Source organism: Dasypus novemcinctus, chromosome Y (assembly GCF_030445035.2).
Source record: "Dasypus novemcinctus isolate mDasNov1 chromosome Y, mDasNov1.1.hap2, whole genome shotgun sequence".
In the NCBI taxonomy this organism is placed as follows: domain Eukaryota; kingdom Metazoa; phylum Chordata; class Mammalia; order Cingulata; family Dasypodidae; genus Dasypus; species Dasypus novemcinctus.
This window is the reverse complement of record NC_092216.1, coordinates 12,252,598-12,278,913: the sequence shown is the minus strand read 5'-3', so window position 1 is coordinate 12,278,913 and position 26,316 is coordinate 12,252,598. Positions and strand designations below refer to the sequence as shown.

The 26,316-nt window shown below is 42.7% G+C and overlaps 1 protein-coding gene and 1 pseudogene across 1 annotated transcript in view; both read left to right on the top strand.

Annotated features, from left to right (window-relative positions):
- The window catches only part of LOC139438394 (testis-specific Y-encoded protein 3-like), a 50,063-nt gene extending 41,610 nt beyond the window's left edge, over positions 1-8,453 (top strand). Inside the window, exon 7 of the mRNA XM_071213532.1 lies at positions 7,027-8,453. The gene's annotated coding sequence lies outside the window, so the exon portion shown is untranslated. The remainder of the gene's footprint in view (positions 1-7,026) is intronic.
- Positions 8,454-11,111: 2,658 nt separating this feature from the next.
- Positions 11,112-26,316, top strand: part of LOC139438246 (lysine-specific demethylase 6A-like) — a 62,259-nt pseudogene continuing 47,054 nt past the window's right edge.

Here is a 26,316-nt window from a genome sequence, read left to right as displayed (position 1 = left end):
AAATCACAAAATTGGAATAAAAGATTGGAGTTATATAGCAATAATGCTACTACAGAATCTTAAAAATAAATAGTATAAATCTGATGCTAATTCTAAAAATTAAAATATATATGATAATCCATGTAATACACATGTATTATATTAACAAAGTTAAATATTAACAAAGTTAAATATTACATTAGAAAATAATCACATAATACAAAGTAAAGGAGAATTAGAAGAGCATGAACCAGAAGATATATACAGCATGAAAAGTAAAATGTCAGGCACAAATCCAAGTTTATCAATTATAACTTTAAATGTGACTGAATTACACAATCCCAATTAAAAGGCAGAGATTGTCAACTAAATTGGAAAAAAAAAAAAAAACCTTATCCAAATTCATCCGAACACACGTTAGTTTCAAACACACTAATAGGTTGAAAGGAAAAGATAGGAAATATATATATATATGTATGTATGTATCCTGCAAACAGAAACCACAGAGAAACTGGAATGGTTACACTGAGTGTAGACAAAATAGTCATAAGAAAACTTGTCATTAAAGATAAAGTGATGCTCAGGCACCCTGCAGCTCTAGGCCAAGTTGAAATTGCAGGCACACAGGCTCATAAGCATAGTCATTGTATCGAGGGCTTATCCTTGGACCATCCTTCTTCACTGGTCTTTGCTCTTGCACTTGGGGAATTGTTGCTTTTCCATCGGGGAATGTGACAGAACTTCCCTGGCTAAGAACTTAGCATTCTCTCAGTTGTCATTTGCAACTCAAACTTCTATGAAAATATCCAATGAATGTCTGAACATTTTTATATACCCTGTATACATGCCCTGGAGAACTCCCTCCCAGCCATATGTCCTCCGTCAGTAACACCCCACGCCAGTGCTCCTCTTTTGCCGTAGTAGATCGCCTCTGTGGTCCAAAACGTCTTCAGAAATGAAGCCTAATATATTGCCAAATTCATTTAGTAGGAAAATGAAATACTGATAGGTTTTAAGATTGGAAATAGAGTACATAATATTTTAGAAGAACTAAAATAAAGTAAAAACCAATTTGGGGTATTAAAAAATGAAAAATATCATAAAACTTCATTTTTGATGTTTTCCCTTTCATCACTGTACGAGGTGTTTCCCTGAATGTACAGTGGCAAGACAGTCTCTTCCGTTCCTTCCTCAGTGTCTACATCGTTGGTTTTTGGTTTTTTTTTTCCAGTTTTTTAGTTTTGTCTTCAAAAGAGTTTTAGGCTACAGTAAAGTCACATATACAATACAGGGGACTCCCATATACCCAACATCAAACCATTTTCCCCCTTCCCCAGCAATGATCTTTTTACATGTGGATGACTTAAATCTCTGGATTGTCCATGTGCCAGCTGGGCCCTGAGCCTCAGCAGATTTGTAACCCCTACTCTCCGGTTCGTTGGACTTAACCCAGGTCGGCTAGCAGGGAGGTGAGGATGGTCAGCCATCACACCAGGGAACTGAGAGCATCTACAGCTGCAAGCAGGAGAATCCTATCCATCAGCCATGTGGGATCTAAGCCCCCTCTCGATTTAGAGGTGGAGTGGACAATGCCAACCCAGGGTCCACAGGACAGAGGAATATAATATGGATTAGAGTGGACTTACTGGTATTCTACTAAAGAATTATTGTGACTCTAGCAATGGAAGAAATTTTATCATTGATGTGGAGACAGCGATCACAGGAGATTCTGAAGGTAGGGAGAGGGAAGAAGAGGTGTGATACAGGGGAATTTTCGGGACATGGAGTTGTCCGGAATGGTATTGCAGGGACAGCTGTAGGACATTATATATCTTGCCATAACCCACTGAATGGACTGAGGGACAGTGTAAACTACCATGTCAACTATAACCCATGTGATGCAGCAGTGTTCCAAAATGTATTCACCAAATGCAATGAATGTGCCACGATGATGAAAGAGGTTGTCGATGTGGGAGGAGTGGGGGTGGGGAGTATGTGGGAACTCATATTTTTTAGTGAAACATTTTGTGCAAATTTGCTAAATAGAAAAGAGAGATAAAATGACGAATAAATGATCAATCTATCAGAAAGAAAAAAAATATAAATATATATGCATCTAATAAGAGATCCCCAAAATACATGAAATAAAAACTGACAGATAGGAGGTAAGAAACAAACAATTCTACAATGATAGTTGGACATGTCAATACTATACTTTCAATAGTATACAGAAAGACTAGACAGAATATCAAAGAGGTGTCAGAAGAAATGAACAGTACTGTAAAATCAGCTATACCATAAAATCAATAACATTCATCTATGGGGTATTCCACTCAACAACAATGGAATATAATCATTAACAGGTGAACCGGGAACATTCACCAGGCTAGATCATTTACTGGGCCTCAGAACAAACCAGAATAAATTTAAAAGGGTAGACATAAAACAAAGTATGTATTCTGACAACATGGGAAGGAAATCATAAAGAAATTAAGTTTGGAAACGTACAAAAATTTGGAAATTAAGCAAATTGCTCCTAAATATCCAAAGAACAAAAGAAGAAATCAAAAGGGAAATCATAAAATACTTTGAGCTGCATGAAATTAAAGACATACAAAAATATTTGGGATAGGGCTAAAGCAATATTTAAAGGAAAATTTATACTTGTATGGGCTATGTAAAGAAAGAACAATCTCAAAGGAGTAACGTAATTTTCATAACCTTTAAACACTGGATTAAGAACATAGAGAACTAAACCTAAAACAAGTAGAGGGAAAGAAATAATTATTACTGCAATGGGCAGAAACTCATAAAGCATAGAAGAGGGAAAAAAAAATAGAGAATTTGAGGAAACAAAAACTGGTCCTTTAAAATGGTCAATAAAATAGACAAATTATTAGATGGATTGAAAATGGAAATGAGAAGACTTAAATTCCCAGACTCATAAAATGAAAGAGAGGTTGCTAGTAGTCATTTACAGAAATAAAATCCTGTGCCTGTATCCATTAACTAGTAAAGAAAATAGAATGGTTATCACAAAGTAGTCAAAGAAAGAGGCAGTCAAAATTTACAGAGGTGGTACAATAATGCTGATTGTGTTAAGGAAAAAAAAAATTATGATTTTTTAACCCTGGGAGTCAGCAACTGTATTCACAATCCAACTTGGTCAGTGTAGCATAATTTATATTTCAGTAAGAAGTAAATCACAGTTATTACATGAAGAAGTTTCATCCATGAAAAGAGTAGGACAGGGTTCACAGCAGGTGGCCTGAATCCAAATCTTTTTCAGAATTTTGCCTGTAAGGAAATGGGGCATGATGTCAAGGTTACCAAACTAGCAACCATATCCTGAGAAAGAGCATATCACAGTATTTCCAGGAGCCTGATCCACACACAAGTGTGGTGACTTGGAGCTCTGTACCCCAGAAAAACAAGTTCCTAAATGGAATGTATTCGTGTGGGTGTGAAATTTTCTGAATCGGATCTTTTGATGAGGTTATTCTAGTTGAAGTGTGGCTTAGCTGAATCAGCGTGGATCTTAATTCTATTATGGAAGGTCCTATAGGGAGGGAGTAAGATAGAAAGGGAGAGAAAGAGAGGGAAGGAGAGAGGAAGGAAGGAGTCAGACAGATGCTGAAAGTGAAAAGAATTTGGAAGAAAAGGGAGAGGTCACGGGAGGCCACCACAGCAAGGTGATATGACTGAAAAGTGAAGGATCAAGGATTACTGTTAGTCAGCCCCAGAACACCACAGTCTTCTAGGAGAAAGAATTGGCTTGGCAATACCTTGCTTTTGGACCTCTCATCACCTCAAAACCAGGAGTCAAAAATCCCTGTTGTTTAAGCAAGCACATTGCATGGTGTATTTGCTTCATTAGTCAGGAAAACTAAAACAGTTCTTGGGGTATTGCTGTTGCAATTGCTTAAAATGTGGAAATGGTTCTGCAATTGTGTTAGGGTACAGACTGAAAGAATTTGAGGGATTTGATTTTTTTAAAACCTGAAATGCTTTGAATAGATGTTTGATAGCAATATGAACCCTAAAATTATTTGTAATGAAGTCTTAGAAGAAAATGAGGAATATGTTATTGGAAACTAGGGGAAAGGTAATACTGTTTTAAAATGATAGAGAACTTAGCAAAATTGAGTTCTGTTGTTGGATTGAAGGCAATACTTGTGCTTCTGTCCTGGCTAGATGAGACCTGGGCCCACACAGGTGGTCAGTGACAGAGGGCACATGGTGGTTGCAATCAGCTGGGGAAGACTTCAAGAGAGAACAGGACTTCAGAATTTCTGCCTAGAATCCTGCCTTTACCTCACTGCCCAGGTGTAGGCATTGCTCAGAATGGAGTGTCTTGCCCTAACTTCCACAGTCCTCTTTTTGGTAAGAGGTCTCCCATTTCCAGCTCTCTCACTTCTCTTTCTGCCTTACACCTCTCAGCTGTCAGGCTTATTTAAAACACATGAGTATTAGCCTAATAACAACTAAAACCTAAAAGATACCTCATGAAAACCTCCTTGTTCCTGAAATATGGTATATCCCTCTAAGATAAATTCAGCAAATGATCTTACTACCTTCGTTATGACATGGGACATGATTTCTGCCGATGAAACTTCCTGTCACTGTGAGATTACTGCCAAGTGCTAACCGAGATTACATTTGGAAAAAGACCTTGACCAAAAGGGGGAAATACTACAAAAGAGGCTTTGTGACTAGGGGATTTATTGTATATTTAATAAGGGATTTCAAAGTGAGATGGGAGGCCATTTCAAAGGTTACACTCATGCCCATATCAGGAGGATCTCACTAAGTGCCACAGCAAACAAAATCTCAAACAGGAATGCTTCTGAGGGCTTAGACCATATGGACAGTATAGGCAAGCCTCAGAGCCTTCTGAGGTCAGCACCTCATCACTGGGTCTTGCCTTAGAATATATGCTAACCTATTTCCCCAAAGTAACAGAGTTGGACTCATTGATAATTTTCCATTTTATATGAAGTTAGAATTAGCACTATACCCATTAAATATATGTTCCAGGGGCTTAAACCTTTGGTTTGTTCATAAAGAGCTGAGTCCTGAGTCTCAGAGGAGTTGCAGCCATTCCTACTCCCAGGCCCCCCCAACGAAAAGTATCTGCAACTACAAGCAAAACAGTTCCTTCCAATGTCTCATAATGTCTAAGGCACCCCTAATCTGAAGCAGAATGGGCAACATCATCCCAATAGCTTCAAAACTGAGAAATGAACAAACATATGGGAGGAATGCAGACATGGACCCAAGTAGACTTATTATTATTGTAGCAATGACATAAAGATAGTGGTTACCAGAGGTTTAGAGGGGAGGGGAAGGGACGCATAGGTGGAACATAAGCATTTTGGGGACATTGGAGTTGTTCTGCATGATACTGCAATGATGTATGCAGGCCATACACATCTTGTTAAAACCCATAAAATTGTGTGGTGCAAAGTGTAAACTGTAATATAAACTATAGATAACGGTTAGTAGCAATGCTTCAGTATGTGTTCGTCAGTTGTAACAAATGTACCACACTAATGGAAAATGTAATGGGGGAAGTATGGGAGGGGTGGAGTGAGGTAAGTGGGAATCCTCTTTCAATGTAACTTTTCTGCAATCCAAACCTTCCCTAAAAATAAAGCTTAATCGTAATAATAAAAAAAGAGCATAAGATATATGGACTGAGAAGGTCATCTTAATTTCTGTGGTATAAGGAGCCTAAATGTGTCCTGGCAGGATACTCACGTCATATGCAATGAGTGGGAGGCTTCAGGATTTAGGCAGTCAGGCACTGATATATATCCAAGGAAATGGAGGCTATGTTCAAGGTCAGTGGTTCTGCCTGCTGTACAAAGGAGAAAGAGACCAGAGTTTATACTCTTGCTATCTGTCCATCCATTTCCGTTTTTACCAAAAAAAAAAAAAAAAAAAAAAGGAAAAGAAACAAAAACAGAAACACCCTTGACTCATACTGCCAAGAAATTCCAATTCACATCCCTTGAAGCATAGAGGGGGTTGAGGGATTATTCAAGCAGAACCCACTTGTCTGTTCAGGGACAAGAAGTCTGGGGTTTATACAGGCAACGAGTGCACATCCTAGATAGGGAAGGATGCCTGGAAAAGGATATGAGCTAAACAGGGTCCATATAACCGGAAAGTTGTGGCCATATACATGCAGAAGGATTCCAGCATTTTTATACTTGGAAAGCCCACGTAGATCTATACTTTAGGGAAAAAGAAAAGGATCACTCACACATGTCAAATATGCAGCTTCTCTAAAAACAGTCTTCTGTTAAATATGTTAATATGCAAACATCATACAACCCAGCAATTGCAGCCTGGAGCTTACGCTGGAGATGTGAAAACCTGTGTTTCCATCAATCTGCACAGGCATACCATAGCAACTTCTTCTTTAAAAGCCAAACACTGGAAAGAACTCCAAGATTCTTGAATGGTGACTGTTTAAAAGTGCCACGGCACCTAATGTCATGGAAGAGTAATCAGCAAGGAAAGGGATTAACATATTGACCCCTTAGTCCCACAGCCGGCAACCTCACTTTGGAAATTCAGTTAAGCAGGTGAGCAGAGCTTAAAGTGGCCATTTGTGCTGCGTCTCCAGGGGCTGAGGATGACTCTGCATAGAACAGTGCCAAGGGACCAGATGAAATGCCCCATGTTACAGATGATGCGTGACTCCATGTTTACAAAATCCTGTGTCGGGCAAAATTATGGAATTTAGATGTTTTCATGTCCCACTGTTAAGGGTAGGACGGGAAGCAGGTGATACGGCTCTTTGCTGCGGTATGTGCCACGTACCACAGCACTACTGTAACCTACTAATAGTAGGGGAATCTGTGTGTGGGTGTGTAAGGAGGATGGGGCAGGAATTCCCGGAATTTCCAGTGGAAATTTTCTGAAAACGTTTCTAAAAACAGCTTTTATGTCTAAGTCGGGGGTGGGGGTGGGGGGGGCTTGAGGTGGTGAAAATGTCCTGTGGTTGTGGTATTGTGCTAGAGTTTTTCTTTTAACCAGATATTACCTGTGGGAGACAGTAACGGGTCCGACGGCTTTGGATTCGCTCACTGGCGCACGTGAATCCACAAGGAGGTGACTATAGAGTTAATTAAACGAAAACAATACATCTGAACTGCTGGCGTTCGCTGAGGCTGCAGTGTACTTCCCATCGCTGCTTGGAAATCCTGGCAGCAGACGGGAACCCAGTCAGCGTTCCCCTTAACAAAGACAGTCCTCCCTCAAGCTCCAGGACAGCAACTCGTGGCTCTGCAGGAGAACCAGGCAACAAGAGAGCAATTCCCCAGAAGAGGAGGCAAGCGCTCCAGGAGCAGCCTGCAACAAGGAAGGCACTGAGACCTAGGAGTGGGCCTCGCCCTTCCCGCGCCGTCTAACCTCGCCCTTACTTCCTGGCCTCAGCGGTCAGACCTCCTACTGCGAGGCAGGCTGGGCGCAAGGCCATCCGCCCTCAGCCTCCGTGGCCTCCCTACGAGCCTGCGACGTCCCGCAGCTGCTGTATAACAAGTTTGGGGTGTAACGGGCGACTCGGTCCAGAGTCAGTGTACAAGCACCCGGTAACGGTGCTCCTGCTGCAGGACTGCCTGCTCTCTCAGGCAGCTGGAGGCCAAGGGCGAGCGGAGCTTTGAGCCGGACAGGCGGCTGGAAGGCTGCAGGCGGGGCCGCTTGCACCACGGGACCCACTACCGCGAGGTCCGCTAGGTCCGCTCTGGCCGCCACCGGGTACGCTTCTTCTTCCTCACCGCGTGTGCGCCCGGTGCGCGGAGAGCGTCCTGGACCACCTGCGACGGGGCGAGCACGCCCCCGACGTGGCCGTCATGAGCGCCTGCCTCTGGGACCTGTCCAGGTACGGCCGGGGGTCCTGGCGGAGCTACAGGGAGACCCTGCGGAGGGTGTTGGGTGGTCTGAGCCGCGTGCTGCCCGCGCCCTGCCTGCTGGTGTGGACACCGCCGAGCCGCTGGCTCAGACTTGTCCGCGGGCTTTCTGCCGCGGGAGCGCTAGCCCGGGGCCGCCCGCCTGCGTCGTGGGAAGGCGTTGTGGAGGCCAACTTCTCCAGCGCCCTTGAGGCCCGCAGACGAGGATTCGAAGTGCTGACTTCCGCTTCCACTTCCCGCAGACCGCGCAGCACCGGCAGCAAGCCGGCGTGCGCTGGGACCAGCGAGCTCACGCCATCTCTCTCAGCTGCTGCTGGGCACCTGGCTGACGCCTGGGGCGTGGACCTCCCGTGCCGCGCGCGTGCGGGCAGGTGGATCCTGGACGGCGCGGCGAGGGGCCGTCGAGAAGGCGCAGCCGGCAGGGAGCCCCAAGACAGCCGACATGGACGCAGTGAACGCGCTGCACCTCCCTTGCCGTCCAATCCCAGGTCTCTGGGCTCCCTGCGGCGCCCGGGCCGCCCAGGCCCCAGGCTAGACCAGGAACCCTCCACCCAGGCAAGGCACCTCTCTAACCTCCCACCTAATCCGCAGGGTCGGCCTGCATCTGGGGTCCTCATCACGCCGCACAGATGAAGCACGCGAATCCAGCTGCATGGCTGGAAGACACACCCCAGCAGGCCAGGTTCCCACAACTTCTGGTCCTCATAGCGACCGCCGAGTTCACAGGGGATCCCCAGGTGATCGCCCGCGTCCCTCGCCCTCCTCATGGAGAGGACGCGGCAGGCTTTCAGAGAGAAGTCCTGGGCGGGGCCAGAGGCAAAGCCTCGGAAGCCACACTTAGTCCAGTACCCTCCCGAAGTTGACAGGGCGTGCCTGCTGCCTGCCCTTCCCCTCCCCAGACGTTTTCTGAGTATCTGATGTTGTGGCCATTACCAGCCCTGCCACGACGGGGACCTTTTGCCCCTTGTTCTCACAAGCGGGCAGCCTGGCCAATCCTGTTTGCCGGTTGCCGTCCTCTTCCTTGAGAGAGGGTGGGACCTGCCTGGATCCCCACTGCCTTTCTCTTAGGATGCAAAAAATGAAAACAAAAAGCTCTTGCTGAAACACTGTGGCTGGCTTTGGGACGCCTTTCTGGGGCTGCACCCTGGGGCTTTGTCTCTATTTCATGGAAACTGCTTTGCTTTTCCATGGGCTTGAATATCCATTAGGCTTAGGACTAGGTGGGGCTCAGAGCAGTGCTGGGGTACCCACTAAATACGATGTCCAGAATGATTGCTGGGCTGGGGGTGTGGGCAGGAGCTACATAGAACGTGTCGTTCTCTGTGCAAACTAGCAGGAGCTGAACCTCTTGGCCTCGTGGTTTCCTGGGGCTCTCAGAGCATCGCTGACACATCTAGGTATGCAGAAGACATAAGTTTCAGTCTTCAGGTTACAGAGAAGAGAGGAGAGGCTGAGAGGTGAGTAAGTCTTGTTGACGGTCAATTTCTTTATTCGACCTTGTTTTGGGGGAGGTTTTGGATTGCAGAAGGGTTGCAACTGTGGCAGGGGAGGGTCACTGCTGGGGGGCGGTGGTGGGGGCATGCCTCTATGGAACATGAATGTGTTCAGGTGCTCATGGGTTGTTGTCTTGGTGGATGAGATCCTTACAATAACTGAAGGGATATTGGATGCCCACTCTGGGTAGTTCTGCTTCTTTCTCTGATAGTGTGGCAAGAGTCCCTAGAGTACATGGGCAGTGCCTAGCAAAGGAGGACGGACCAATATGCCAAGCCCTTGCTATTGATGCTTGCACGGATGAACCTTTTCTTGTGAAATGCACACTTAACCTAGTGACATACATTGCCTAAGAGTCACCCCCTGCAAACCTCCTTGCTGCTCAAATGTGGCCTCTTGCTCAGCCAAACTCAGCATATAAAGTCACTATCTTCCCCCAGGATGGTGCATGATTCCTGGTGGTGAGCCACCCTGGCACTGAGAGATTACAAGCAAGTGACAACTAGCGATGCACAGGAAAAAGACCTTGACCAAAGGGGGGAAATATTAAATGTGCACGAGGATTTTTATGGCTAAGAGATTATTTCAGAGGGAATTGAGAGGTCATTCCAGAGCTTATGGTTTTGCACATCTCAGGAGGCTCTCACCGACCGTCACAGCAAACTGTGCCTAAAGCACGGGTACTCCTGAAGGCTCTGCAGACATCTAGACACTATAGGCAGGGCAGACAACCCCAGAAAATTGGGGCCCTGTTGGTGGGCCCTTCCTTAGAATAGATGATGACCCATTTCTCCAGAGTTTCAGAGTTAGACTCATTTACAGTTTTCCTATATGGTTCTTCTACCCCTTTTATTTGAACTCACGGTTAGCACCATACCCATTAAATACATGTCCTGGAGACTTAAACCTTCTAGCTGTTCATATGCTGGTTGAGCCATGAATCTCAGCAGAGCTACAGTTCATTGCACTCACCAAGGACAGCTAACACAAGGTGGATGATGGACAATGCCCATCTACAACTGTGATAAGACAGTCCCCTCCATTTATCCCATGGGATCTAAGGCTCCCTCGATTGAAAGCAGAGTGGGCATCACCATCCCCAAATCCTCAAGATTGAGGAACAAACAGAATATAAGATGGGAATGCATCTATGGGTTAAATGGACATTATTATTCTAGTAATGGAAGAACTTGTAACAGTGATATAGAGACAGTGGTCACCAGAGGTTCTGAGGCGGGGGAGAGGGAAAAATAGGTGTATCATGGGGCATTTGGGTGACACTGAAATTGTCCTGCATGCCATGGCAATGACGGATAGAGGCCATCATACATTTCATCATAATCTATAAAACTGTGTGGGGCAAAGTGTAAACTATGATGCAAACTATAGCCCATGGCTAGTAGCAAGGAATGCTTCAATATGTGCTCATCATTTTGAAAATGTACCACACTAAGGAAGGCTGGAGTTAATGGGGAAAGCATGGGAGGGGAAGGGCTAGAATATATGGGAATCCCCAAAATATTCGATTAAACGTTTACATAATCTAAAATTTCTTCAAAGTAAAGTAAAAGGCCCAGGGCAGGGGGGGGTGGGGGGGGGTGGGGAAGGAATACTAATTTGGAAACACAGAAGCCAGTATTTGAATAGCTGGAAGCTCATAGCCATATGCAAAAAAGTAACTCAGGGTTTATATAGTCTGGAAGCCTGTATCCAGTAGCAATGATCAATATTCCAGATATCATCAGAGTAAAAAGCTTGCCCTTGCCCTTGAGTATAAGGTTCATTGAAGCTGGGTTTATACGGCAGGAAAACAAGCATCATATCCAGGTAAGAAAAAAGCCTGAATGTATAAGTTCATATCCACATGCAAAGAATTGGAAAGCAGTTATACTCAAGAATAATGGAGCCCCAGAAATATTCAGCTAGGAAGGTACACCAAATGCACAGAAGGAAACATGATTTGTTTACCTAGGAAGCTCATACCCATGTGCAAGGAATAAGTAGGCTGGGGTTTATACACATGAGACCTTTCAAACTTACTGAAATGAGAAGGAGGCCAGGGCTACACAACTGAGAAACTTATACAAATATCCAAAGAAGTGGCTATGGAAATTTGCTCCAGAAATTTGAAACCCATATTTTACACCGAGACCTCTTTTCTTTGCCTTTTTTCCTTTGGTATTGCGTGCATCTCCGCCCACTGAGACAACACCAAGTGACCACAGGAACACATTCCTATTCCCTAGCAGCATGTCCCAGGTGCACCCATCCCCACACATCCCCCCGCGATGGGCACCCTGTGCTAGGGACTCTCACCTGCCACTGTTGCCAAAAGAATTCCCCCACAATGTTTTCTAAGCCACAGTCGTCCGCTGACAGAGTTCACCTGGGAGTGGGTTTCCTTCAGCCATCCCCCAGGTGTACAGAGAGCCAGCCTAAGGCTTCCCTGCTCGCTCTTGAGGGTGTGAGTGAGACCTCTTTGGTTTTTAGGTTTCCAATTTCCTTAGTAAATTACAAATCACTTGGGATCCTAAAAATCTATTTATGATATTTGAAGTAAGCATACATTGAAAAAAGAAGAAATCAAGATAAAAGGGTTAGGCACCATTTAGGGAAAAAAAAAAATCAAACAAAGTATATAATGGCAGTGTTAATAATATGTAAGTCACATTTCATAAGCCCAAAGTATTGAGTGAGAAAAAGAGGAAGGGTATAAAATTCTAAAATACAAAATAAAATACCTGAAATAGATACTTCTTCCATCACATAAGTAGAAGAAAACCTCAAGAAATGCAAAGGTGAATTAATCAAAATAAAATTATAGTTGGAAATTTGGCTACAAAGATCCAGCAATCAAAAACAAAAAACAACAACAACAAAACAAAAAGCAACTACACCATAATACCATACCATACCCTACAATATGATAATGTCATCTTTTTAAGATAAAAACATTTATCAGATATTCAGGTTTTAGTGCACAAATTTCCTTATACTTTATTTACTTCTTTGGTATTTTCAAAAGAAATTATGAATTTAGAAAGCAATCATGCAAAACATACAGGATTTCCATACATTCCTACACCAACAACCTCTTGCATGTTGTAGAACATTAGCTAAATTGCTAAATTAGCTAAATTCCATACATTCCTACACCAACAACCTCTTGCATGTTGTAGAACATTAGCTAAATTAGCTAATTGATAAAAGCATATCTTCTAACTATAGCCTGTGGCTTAAATTTGGTGTATTTTCCCCATAAACCACCCTATTATTAACAGCATGTATTTGTATTGTATATTTGTTGTAATCCATGTGCGAATGTTCACATAATTATATGGTAAGCCATAATATATCGTCCACCACAGGATTTACTCTGTTATATAGTCCCATGATTTGGGCAATCCATCCCAAGTGTACACTCAGGGGCTCTCAGTTTCATTACAAAGTTGTGTTGCCATCACCTCAGTCCGTTTTAGAACATTTTCATTACTCGAGAAAGAAAAATTCCTTATCCCCTCCTCCCCAAATCAACAAATGTGGACAACACCTACCCTTTAATTTTAAGTTTGACTTCCAAAAGATAGAGGGGTTCAAGTCTTTCAAAGCTGAGAAGGCTTAGCACCTAGAAAATCTAGGCACCTAGGTAAAAATAATCAGGCACCTTGAGCTTTCTTGTTTCCATTAGTGTTTAACAGATCAATTTTATTAAAGATACATGTTAATACACCATAAGTCCATCTAACGTGCACAATCATTGGTATTCAGTACAATCACAGCCGTATATTCTATACAATCACTTAAATCATTTTCAGAGCATTTTCAGTACTCCAGGAATAATAATAATACTAATACTAACAAACAAAAACTCAAGGAAAAAACTCATCACCAATCAATCTTTCTCTGCTTCCCAACCTTCCATAGCTGCTACTCTGTTTCCTTCTCTCTAGTTCATACGCATTTATATTTTCCAAAAACGGTTGTATAATGGAATATCACCCATATTCGTATTTTACATGAGGTTTCACTATGTTATACAGTCCCATGTTACATTTTTTAGCTTTCCTCTAGCAATATACATGTCCTTAGGCTTTCCCTTTCAACCACGGTCATACCCACATAATAGCTCTGCTAATCACTAACACTACGATGTGCTCTCACCATTTCCATTCCTTCCCAAAGATTTACAAAGAGCATTTTAACCAGTTCTGCACAGACTTACCATCAGCTTCCCATTCCCTACCCTCATTCTGATTTCTGGTGACCTATGTTCTAATTATTATTTCCATAAGTTTACATAATGCATTTAATTCACATAGCGCAATCCTACAGTATTTGTGCTTTTATGTCTGGCTTCCTTCACTCAACATAATATCCTCCAGGTTCATGCATGTTGTCGTTTGCTTCACAACTTCATTTCCCCCTACCACTGCATAACATTCCACTGTGTATGCTCCAAAATTTGTTTACCATTCATCAGTTCGTGGACTCCTGGCTTGTTTCCAATGTTTAGCTATAGAGAATAATGCTCTTATGAGGATCAAAGCGCAGATACCTATTTTATCACTGCTCTCATACCTCCTTTTTTTCCTTTCTTTTTTATTGTAATCATCTTGTATACTTTATTGAAAACTTCAACTAGAATATAAGAAGAAATTTTACTATGCATAAACCAATGAAATGAAAAAGAAGTCCCAGAAATACACGAATTAGCCAACTGATTTTGACAAACTTGAAAGTAACATCAGTGGAAAGAATAGTGTATATTTAAAGAAATGATACAGTAATAGTTGGGCATTCCTATAAAATAATAGAAACAGATACATAAGGTACACCTGAAAACTTAAAAATACAGCTCTTAAAGGGACATGGAAGTCAATGCAACATATAAAACAATAAATTCAAGAAAAATATACTGAAAATATTGTCCCTACCCAAGTGGTTAGTATTTTTTCCCTTTTATACAGAACTTCATTCACTCTCCCGGGTCCCCAAATATTTCCTCCCCACTAAGCCCAGGAAGCCCTTGGCACTTGTAGGGTCTGGGATTAGACATCAATAGGACCAGCTGGAGCCTTCCTCGCTCACTAGCTGATGGTCTCTCTCCTCTCTCAGGGGAGAGCAGGATGGGGAGAAGGCAAGACTCCCTCACTCTCTAGCTCTGAGCCCCTGCCAGACTAATTGCCAGGGCTGACACTAGAGCTGACTCTAGAGCTGTCTGTAAACCTTGAACTGCCTCAAACCAGGACTGCATCTGGTTTCAGAGGTGGCACTAGGGAACTCTAGTTCCAGGGCTGCATGCAGGTTTCACTGTGGAGATGGTGCTGGTGCTCCAAGTAGAAAATAGATCGTCCACAAGACTGCCATCCTTTTATCCTTTCAAAGACACAAAATATTCCACTGCCCTTGAGGAACCCAAGCTGAAATACCCCTTCTAGGAAATCCATCCAGACTTCAGTCCACAAGATGAATAGCCTGAGGTTACTCTTTGTTCCTATGCAAACTCTACATGCTCTTCTCTGTGCCTCCCAGTCACCTTCATCACTTGCTCACAGGCACCAACCCCCAGTCCTGCTTGCCCTCTGACCTTGCCTGTGTGGCATTTGCCTGCTCTTCTTAGATGAGAAGGTAGGCATCCTGATCTCGCTCTGGTCCAGGCAGATTGAGCCATATGTAGAACACCAACACACCGGGGCAGGGAAAGTCCAGGATCTGACAGAAATGCTGAGAATTCATAAAGCCAGATGCTCAAGATGGAGGAGATAGACCTAGGGGTAGTGAGGTGGGAAAAAGTGTCAGAGGACTGGCCTTTTCTTCTGCACTGTGCAAATGTGCAGGGACTTGGTCCCAGTGCCTGAGCCTGACTTTCAGCAGGCCAGCCCCAACCCACACCTGAATCCCAATTCTTCTCTGGTTGTCCTAATATTACAGGCATTGTCACTGGGCAGAGGGCTAGCAAAGAGTCTTGATTTTAGGGAGCTTTCAATCACTAGCCTGACCATCCTGCCCTTCTTCAGGGGAGCATAACGTACCCTCTGTCTGTCTTTCCTTTTTTACTTTATTTATTTTAGTTTATTATATTTTTAATTATCTTTTTTAAAATTAAAAAGGATCATGCAAAATGTAACATTAAAAAGCATAAGAGGTTCCCATATATCCCACTCCCAACCCTCCACCCCTTTCAATTTTTTAACTGTATATTTTTGAAGATACCTAGATCGTGTTACATTAAAAAACATAGGAGGTTCCCATACACCCCACTCCCCACCCGTCCAACGCCATCAATTTTTTTAATTGTACTTTTTGAAGACACATAAATCAGAGAAAACGTTACATTCGAAAGTATAACAGGTTCCCATATACTCCCCACCCTCCTCACCCCACTCCTCCCACGTCAACAACCTCCTGTATCATCATGGCACATTCATTGCATTTGGTGAATGCATTTTTGAGCAGTGATGAACCACATGCCTAATAGTTTACATTATAGTTTACACTCTCCCCCAGTGCGGTCACCCCTCGGGCTGAAGTGTGGTTTGCTGGCCTGGCAGGGGAGCAGCTGCGGCAGGCCAAGCCGCTGCCCCCATAATAGGGTGGCTGGTCGGACTCACCGCCACCCCGAAGGGAGCTCGGCATGGGCGCAGAGTGCCCTCGGGTCTCCCCTTCTCAGCGGCCATGCTTCCGCGGCCGCCCCTCCTCCCGGATGGCGCCACACGATGCCTGTGGGGCGGCACCCTTCTTCTTCCTTCTCCCTGCGCAGGCGCAGGGCAGAAAATTCCAGTCTGCCCTTTTCCCCTCCCCCGACAGCAGCAACAGCCAGGTGTGGGCGGAAAAATCCAGCCGGCCCTTTTCCCCTCCCCCGACAGCAGCAACAGCCAGGTGTGGGCGGAAAAATCCAGCCCGCCCTTTTCCCTTCCCCCGACAGCAGCAACAGCCAGGCGTGGGCGGGAAACTCAAGTCTGCCCTCCACCCCAGCAACAGCAGCCACCAATCCCTAAACCCTGCCCCTTCCCCCAGCAACAGCGACAGCCAATCCATAACCACCACCCCTCCCCCGTCCAGTACCGCCCACTGACCTTTCGCCAGCAACCAATCAGAACAGGGCGTGGCTTCGACCAATCAGCCTTCCCCAGCCCCTATAAAACTGTTGCCTCTCCCTCAGTAAAGTGGACTTGCGTGTTTACCTTGTCTCCGCGGTAGTTCTTCTGCCGTGCGCCCTCCAGTCCTGAGAGCCCCGGACAAGGGCCTGGCCTCCCTTGTCCCCAGTTCGTCGCCGGCTTCTCCGGGCGACCCCTTTGTCGCCGGCTTCGCTGGGCGACCCCTTCGTCGCCGGCTTCTCCGGGCGACCCCTTCGTCGCCGGCTTCGCTGGGCGACCCCGTCAGCCGAACCGCGCAACCCCTTGTGAGACCGATCCCTCGTCTGCTGCCGGACCGACCCCTCGTCCCAAGTGGGACTGACCCCTCGTCCCAAGCGGGACCGACCCCTCGTCCAGAGCTGGACCGACCCCTCGTCCGCAGCCAGACCCCACCTCTACCGACCGAGCAAGCCGCCGCACCCCAGTACATTCAGTGGACTATGGCAGGGTATATGATGTCCAGCATCTGTCCCAACAGTATCATTTAAGACAACTCCAAGTCCCAAAAAGGCCCCCACCTCTTCTTTCCTCTCCCTGCCCTCAGCAACTATCATGGCCACTTTCTCCACATAAATGCTACAATTTCATCCTTTACTGGTCACAATAGTCCCATAGTAGAATATCAGTAAGTCAACTCTAATCCATATTTTATTCCACTGTCCTGTGAACCCTGGGTTGGTAATGTCCACTCCACCTCTACATTAAGAGGGGGCTTAGATTCCACATGGATGTTGATTGCAATTCCGCTTGCAGTTGTAGGCGCTCTCTGTTCCCTGGTGTGGTGGCTGACCGTCTTCACCTCCCTGTTAGCTGACCCGGGTAAGTCCAACAAACCAGAGGAGCTGCAACTCTGCTGAGGCTAGGGGCCCAGCTGGCACATGGACAGTTCAGAGAGTCAAGTCTCCTGAGCATACAACAACCCTAGCGCCAACCACAGGTTCAGTAAAAGTGACAGAAGAGGCATGTGTAGAAAGGGCACATCTGAGTCCAACTCCATCACACTCAGGAACACAAACTCCAAAGTAGGGTCAACTGACATGGCACTGAACTCCAGACGTGAAAGGCAAAATGTCAGAAACAAAGCTTTATAATATTTTTCATTTTTTAATACCCCAACTTACGGCAGATGGCCCATACCTCCTTTTAAAAGTCATTTTGGCCATTTGGAGCCCCTTACTCTTCCAAATAAATTAGATTATTGGAATTTTGATTTATGCAAAAAGGACTATTAGGATTTGTATTGGGATTACATGGCTCTCTAAATCAGTTTGGATAGAACTGTCATCTTAACAATATTTAGATTCTAGTCCATGAATACGGAATGTCCTTCCATTTATTTTAGTCTTCTTCAGTTTCTTTTAGCAAAGTTTTGTAATTTTCTGAACACAGGTACTTTATGTACTTGGATAACTTTAATCCTCAAGATTTGATTCTTTTAGCCAGTATTAAAAATGGAATTTTTTTTTTCTGATTTCTGCCTCAGATTGCATATCAGAAGCCTATAGAACAGCTGTTGGTTTGTGCATATTAAATCTTGTATCCCCGCCACTTTATTGAACTCATCTACTAATTCTAGAAGCTTTGTTGTGGATTTTTAAGGATTTTCTAAGTATAGGATCATATCGCAAGAGAATAGTGAAAGTTTTACTTCTCCCTTTCCTATTTTTGTGCCTTTTGTTTCTTTATCTAGACTAATTGCTCCCGTTCAATTTTCTAGCACACAATTCAACAATAATGGTGAGAGCGGGCATCCTTGTCTTGTTCCTGATCACGGTTGGAAAGCTTTCAGTCTTTCTCTGTTGAGTACAATGCTGGTTGTAGGTTTTCTATAAGCCCTTTACTGTATTGAGAAAGCTCCCGTTTCTATCTTTTGGAGCATTTTTATCAAGAAAGGGTGCTGTATATTGTCAAATGCCTTTTCTTCATCAATTGAGAGGATCGTATGATTCTTTTTCATCAAATTATCAGCGTGGTTAAATACACTAAATGATTGTCACGTGTTGAACTACCCTTACACACCTTGGATAAAACCCACTTGTGATGTGTGATTCTTTTTAATGTGCTTTTGGAATCTGTTAGCAGATTTATCCTTTAATTTACACTTCCTAATGTTCATTTTTAAACTCTTCTCCAAGTTCCTGGTCCACGTTTTTGTTTTCCTTTCTGGCTGCAGCACTCTCGTTAGTGTCTCTTGTATTTCTTGTCCTTTAGTAAGATATTCTGTCAGTTTTTGTTTGTCTGTGAATTCTTTGACCTCATCCCCAGTATTGGGAAAAGTTTAATGAGCATTGTTCAAACCTAAAAGTGAAAATATCATGCAGGAAGCTTTGTTAATCAGCACACCAATGCCTTAATGGTCAGCACTTTTCATATTTTAGAAGGAATAGTGATAATTAGAACAGTGGGCACATTGGGCATGTTTTGTAACAATTAAGAACTGGTAGGATCTGTCCTGCAAAGCAGCAGCCAAGTAGGGTGGGAATCTTGCCGGAGTAGGTTGTTTCAGGGGCTTGCAGGGCAGGAGGTGTATGGGCGTCGATTTGGAGAGACTGTGACAGAAGTAGTGCTTGCTAAAGGTAGAATTGCAGGTTTCTAGCACAGATGACGCAAGTTGTGGGGAGGCAGGAACCTTCCCCCTAGGGCTGGTGGCTGCAGTGTTCCCTGAAAACTGTTGGTTGTGTGGCAGCGTCCCCAAGCCCCGTGATCCCCAGATGTGTGGTCCCCGTTCTGTGTCCCCTAAGTCCCCATAGTCCATGTTCCACAGGCCTACATACCCTGAGCCTGCAATATCCTGGACTTCCCTTTCCCGAATCCAGCACTCCCAGAGGTCGGCTATTACCCTAGCCCTCCGGTTTTGGACTGACTCCATGAGTGGGAGGGATTCAGTGGGAAGTGCAGAGAGGCCAAATGAGTGTGGGTTCAGTTTTCTAGTTCCCCCCTGCACCCTTTCTTTTTGTGCTTGGAGGAACATACCAGCTGGGTTGGGGAGAGCCTAGGAAGAAAGGAGCGATGAATCTGCTGAGAAAGTCCAATTTATCTAAACACCCTAGGATAGGAAACTTGGTCTGGGAGAAGATGGTGTTAGAAAATCAACTAGGCCTCCTATAACACACATAAAGGAGAGGGAATGTAGGAGGTGCTTTCCAAGCTTCCAATAGCATAGTTGGTGTTCCTGGTGAAGTGTGGTGCTCTCTCTCTGGAAATACTAAGAGTCATTGTCTTCTGTGCAGAGCTGGTTCAACAAGGACCCACTTGAATCCCTTAGCGGACCTCTCAGCAGCTTTCCTGCTGCCCTGGGGGAGAGGGAAGTGAGGAACGGAGAAAGGGGGAGTGTCAGATTCCTAAGCATTTTATTTAACTGCAAAGAGGGTTCCTTGCTTGCAACTTTGTCTGGTCTTTTTTGTTGGTTTCTCTTCTTTATCTGCCCAAGGCCCTTTTTCTCCTTTTTTTTTTTTTCCTCTCTTTTTCTTGCTTGCTTCCCCCTCCCTTTTGTTCCTTTATTCCCCATTCTTTCTTTCTCTTCTTTTTCATTCATTCATAATAGGTGCTGCAGGGAGCCCTTCACATTTGCTGTGTTTCCTCATCCTCCATTTCTTCTTTCCTGTGTGTATTGATTTTGGTCACAAACACCATCCCCTTTTTCTCTATATCTTTCTACCCTGCATCATTTATTGTTTCTTTTACATTACGCCTCTGTTTGGCCCCCAATTTTTCTGACTTTTTATTTCCAATGCCTTTGTTCCGTTTTCTGTATTATATTCACTCTTTATATTATTGTCCTTTCTTTTCTCTTTCCCTCTCTCCTGAACACACTGGCCTTTTAAATCACACTCTATCCACCCCCATAGTCAGTGTACTGTCTCATTATACATACTCTACTTTTCTCACTGTTATAACTGTACACAGCTTAAATGAGTCTAATATCCATTCTCCTAGATCTCACATGGTTCCTCTGTTAATATTTACTATCAATACTACTATTATTCATTTTATTTTCTTATTCCTTTTGCTTTCTCTGGCCCTAATATTTTCCTTCAAGTGAACTTAGGCAACAACAAGGAAATAGAATAAGAAGAACAAAGTGACAAAGAGAAGACTTAACACACACGCAAAAACAGCAACTAATTAAACCCCAAAGTAAACAAGGAAGCTAAGCAACTGATTAAACACATCAAGATAAAATGATGACCAGACAGCAGTAGAAAGCTACAAACCAAACTAATAATCAGGAAAACATGCCCCAATCCAATGAACAAACTGAAAACCAAGAAGAGGAGCAGAACATAGCACAAGTAATTAAAGCTCTCAAAACATGTATTAAGGACCAATTTGATGAAGTGAAGGAAAAGATTAAGGATATAAAGAAAATGTTTGGAGAGAATACAGAAGAAATTGCAATCATATGCAAAAAGATAACGGATATGATACTGATGAACAGCACAATTCAAGAAATAAAAAAAAAAAAACCACTCTTGGCAAATAACAGCAGACTCAAAGAGGCAGAGGAGAGAATTAGTGATGTGGAAGACAGTACATCTGAAATCAAACAGATAGTAGAACTGATCGATAAAAAGATGGAAAAAATCCAGCTGGGAATTAGGGACCTGAATGACAATGCAAAATGCACAAACGTATACATTACAGGCATCACAAAAGGAGAAGAGAAGGGAAAGAGGACAGAAGGGGTGATGGAGGAAATAATGGCTGAAAACTTCCCACAACTATTGAGGGAGATGGATCTACATGTCCAGGAAGCACAACGCAACCCCAAACAGCATAAATCCCAATTGGGCTTCCCCAAGACATATACTTGTCAAATTACCTAATGTTCAAGACAAAGAGAAAATACTAAAAGCAGCAAGAGAAAAGAGAATCATCACATACAAAGTAGGCTCCAAAGATTAAGTATTGATTTCTCATTTGAAACCATGCCATGAAGGCAACAAGGCAGTGGTATAAAGTCAAGGTACTAAAAGAAAAAATTTCCAACCAAGAACATTCCATTCAACATAGTTAGCATTCAAAAATGATGGAGAGTTCAAAATATTCACTGGTAAACAGAAACTAAGCGAGTATGCCAACAAGAATCCTGCCCTTCAAGAGATACTAAAGAGGGTTCTTCAGGAAGAAAGGAAGAAGAGAGACAGAGTTGAAGGAGAGTGTAAGAACAACTGAAAGACAAAAAGAGGAAAAAACCCCACAAATTATCACAAAGACATATGCAAAGAAAATATGGCTAATATGTAAGTAATTCCTTGAAAGTAATAACACTGAATGTCAATGGATTAAACTCACCTGTCAAGAGACTCAGACTGGAAGACTGGATAAGGAAATATGACCCCTCTATATGCTGTCTACAAGAAACACATCTTCAACCCAGGGATTCAAGGAGGTTGAAAGCGAATGGCTGGAAAACAATCTTACAAGCAAACAATAACCAAAAAAGGGCAGGAGTAGTGATATTAATATCAGACAAAATAGACTTTAAATGCAAAACAATTGTGAGAGACAAAGATGGTCACGACATATTAGTGAAAGGGATAATCTTTCAGGAAGAAAGAACAATCATAAACATTTACACTCCTAACAAGAGTTCCTCTGAATACGTGAGGCAAACACCGGAAAAACTAAGTGAAGAAATAGATGCCTCTACAATTATAGTGGGGGACTTTAATACAGCACTATCAACTTTAGGCAAAACATCTCAAAAGAGAATCAATAAAGAAAAAAGAACTTTGAACAATATAGTAGAGGAGCTGGACCTAATAGACATACACAGAACATTATAGCAAATACAGCAAGTTATACATTCTTCTCACACAGATCATTCTCCAAGATAGACCACATGAACTCAGGAAGGTTGAAATCACACAAAATAATTTCTCTGACCACAGTGGAATGAAGCTGGAACTACAAGGGCCAGAGACCAGATTTGGCAACAAGGTATGGAAGTTGAACAGCACACTATTAGAAAAACAGTGGGTCAAGGAGGAAATCTCAAAAGAAATTAATAACTGCCTTGAAATGATATCACAACATATCAAGTGATATGATAAAAATGATAACACAACGTATCAAATCTTATGGCATGCAGCAAAATCAGTACTGAGAGGGAAATTTGTAGCCATAATTCATATCAGAAAATAAGAGAGAGCTAAAATTGAAGACCTAACTGCACACTTGGAGGAGTCAGTAAAAAAACAACAAACTAAACCCACAGCAAGAAAAAAGAAAGAAATAACAAATATCAGAGCAGAACTAAATGAAATAGAAAGAAAGAAAGCACTTGAAAAAATAAACAAAAGCAAGAGCTGGTTTTTTGAAAAGATTGAAAATTGACAAACCCTTAGCAAGACCAACAAAGAAAAAAAGAGAGAAGATGCAAATACACAAAATAAGAAATGACAAAGGAGATATCACCACCGATCCCACAGAAATAAAGACTATTATAAGAGGATACTTTGAAAACTGCATTCCAACAAGAAGGACAATTTAGAGTAAATGGGCAAATTCCCAGAAATGCATAAGCAGCCTACATTGATGAAAGAAGAAATTGATAATCTCAACAAACCAATCACAAGTAAAGAGATAGAATCAGTCATTAAAAACCTCCCTAGTAAGAAGAACCCAGAGCCAGATGGTTCCACAGGTGAATTCTACAAAACATTCTGGAAAGAACTAACACCAATCTTGCTTAAACTCTTCCAAAAAACTGAAACAGAAGGAACATTGCCTAATTCATTCTATGATGCCATCATTACCCTAGTACCAAAGCCAAAGACACCACAAGAAAGGAAAGTTATAGACCAATCTCTCTAATCAACCTAGACACAAAGAACCTCAACAAAATACTTGCTCATCATATTCAACAACACAGTAGATGAATTATACACCATGACCAAGTGGGATTCATTCATGGTATGCAAGGATGGTTCGACATAAGAAAATCAATTAATATAATATACCACATAAACAGATTGAAGGGGAAAAATATCACATGATCATATCTATAGATGCAGAAAATGCAGTTGACAAAACCAGCACCCTTTCTTGATTAGAAATATTGCAAAAATCAGAATAGAAGGAAACTTTCTGGACATGATAAAGAGTATATGTGAAAAACCCACAGCTAGCATCATTTACAATGGTGAAATCCTAAAATCTTTCCCGCTAAGATCAGGAACAAGACAAGGATGCCCACTGTCACCCCTTCTACTTAACATAGTCGTACAAGTACTTGCTTGAGCACTGAGGCAAGAACAAGACATAAAAGGCACCCATATTTGGAAAGGAAGAAGTCAAAATTTTATTATTTGCAAATGATATGATCCTATGCATAGAAAACCCTGAGAAGTGTACCACTTCTAGAAGTTCTAGAACTTATAAATGAGACCAGTGAAATCGTAGCTTACAAGTTCAATGCGCAAAAATCAGTAGCATTTCTGTACACCCATAATAAGTAATCTGAGGAGGAAATCAAGAAACAAATACCATTTACAATAGTAAATTAAAAAAAAAACAACTACCTAGGAATAAATTTAGCTAAAGATGCAAAAGACTTATACACAGAGAACTACACAATACTGCTCAAGGAAATCAAAGAAGACCTAAATAAATGGAAGGATATTCCCTGTTCATGGATAGGAAGACTAAATGTTATTAAGATGTCTGTCCTACCAAAACTGATCTACAGATTCAACGCAATCCCAATAAAAATCAACACAGCGTTCTTTAATGACCTAGAGAAACTAACTGTGAAATTTATTTGGAAAGGAAAAAGGCTCTGAATAACCAAAGACATATTGAAAATAAAAAAATGAAAAGGGATGTAGCAACACTACTTGACTTCAACACATACTACAAAGCTACAGTAGTGAAAATGGCATGGTATTGGCACAAGGATAGACACACTGACCAATGGAACTGAGTTGAGAGTTCTGATATAGATCCTCATATATAGTGTCATATGGTATTCAACGAGGCCACTAAACCCTCTCAACTGGGGGAGAATGGCCTGTCAACAAATGGAGCCTGGAGAACTGGATATCCATATGTAAAAGAATGAAAAAGGATTACCAGCTCACACCTTATACAAAAATCAACTCAAAATGGATCAAAGACCTAAATATAAGAGCCAAGACCATAAAGGCCTTGGAAAGCTATGTAGGGAAGCATCTACAAGACCGTGTACTTGGAAAAGGCTTCATAAACTTCCCACCCAAAGCACAAGCAACCAAAGGACAAATAGATAAATGGGACTTCCTCAAAAGTAAAGCCTTCTTCACCTGAAAGGAGTTTGTCAAGAAAGTGAAAAAAGAGCCTACACAATGGGAGAAAATATTTGGTAACCATATATCTGATAGGAGACTTATATTCTGCATATATAAAGAACTCCTGTACACGAAAATAAAGACAAACAACCCATTTAAATAGTGGGCAAAATATTTGAACAGATGGTTCTCCAAGGAAGATATAAAGTGGCTAAAAAAGCACATGAAAACATGCCCAAAATCACTAGCTATTAGGGAAATGGAAATCAAAACAATAATGAGATATCATCTTACTCCCATAAGACTGGCAGCTATCAAAAAATCAAGACTACAAGTGCAGGAAAGGATGTGGAGGAATGGGAACACTCATCCATTGCTGGTGGAAATGCAGAAGGATCCAGCCATTCTAGAGGACAGTTTGGGAGTTTCCCAAAAGGTGAGCTATAGATTTGCCATATGACTCAGCAATTTCCAGTGCTGGGTATATACCCAGAAGATCTGAAAACAAGAACACCAACTGATGTATGCACACCAATGCTCATAGCAGCACTATTCACAAGTGACAAAAGGTGTAATCAACCCAAATGCCCGATCAACAGATGATGGATAAATAAAATGTGGTATACACATACAATGGAATACTACTCAGCTATAAGAATGAAAACAGTACAAACACATGTTATAACATGGATGAATCTTGAGGACCTTACATTGAGGGAGGCAACCCAGGCATTGAAGGACAACTACTACATGACCTCTCTGATATGAAATAAGTAAACCAAGCTATCTCAGAGAGCTAGAGACTGGATAATAGACATAAAGGAAGTGGGGGGTAGAGGAAGGTTGCAAGCTGACCCCTACATGGGTGAAATCTGTGATAATCTGGAGGTAAGTATTTGTACAGGAAAGGGATAAAATGGGGGCTTAGGAACACCTTTGGGTGGGGCTTTGTGAGCTTGAGGGGAGCTAAGGATGGGAGGAAGGGTCAGATGGCCCAGGAAATTGGAGGAGGGTGGGGGATCATTTGAACATAGGATATTTTCAGGTATGTGGTTGAAATTATAATGTAGAGAATACTCGTTAGAAAATATAATAAGGAAGATTACCTGTTTAAGATGCTTAAGGGGGTGCATCTGACACAGGTTTGCTTCTAGGGAGTGTTTGAGTGCTCATTTTGTCAAAGTGGATTATGTCATTGGGTGGAGACCCAAACAATGAGAATGAAGGTATACCCACATCCTGGGGAGGACTGATGTTCTCAAACAGAGGGAATTTTATCTCTTGAGAGAATAGGTGGCTCCCAATGGGTTAGGGCAGTCGAGTATGTCAAGCCCTCAGCATTGTTGCAAGTATCTCTGAATATGGTCCTTCAAGTAATGAAAATTGATTGTCACTGTGGGCCCTGAGGGGAGGGGGAAAGAGGTATTGAATAGATTTAATAGGATAACTGTGGGGCAATGTATGTGTTCCACAAGACCATGCAATGATGGATATAGGACATGTTAAAGTACACCAAAA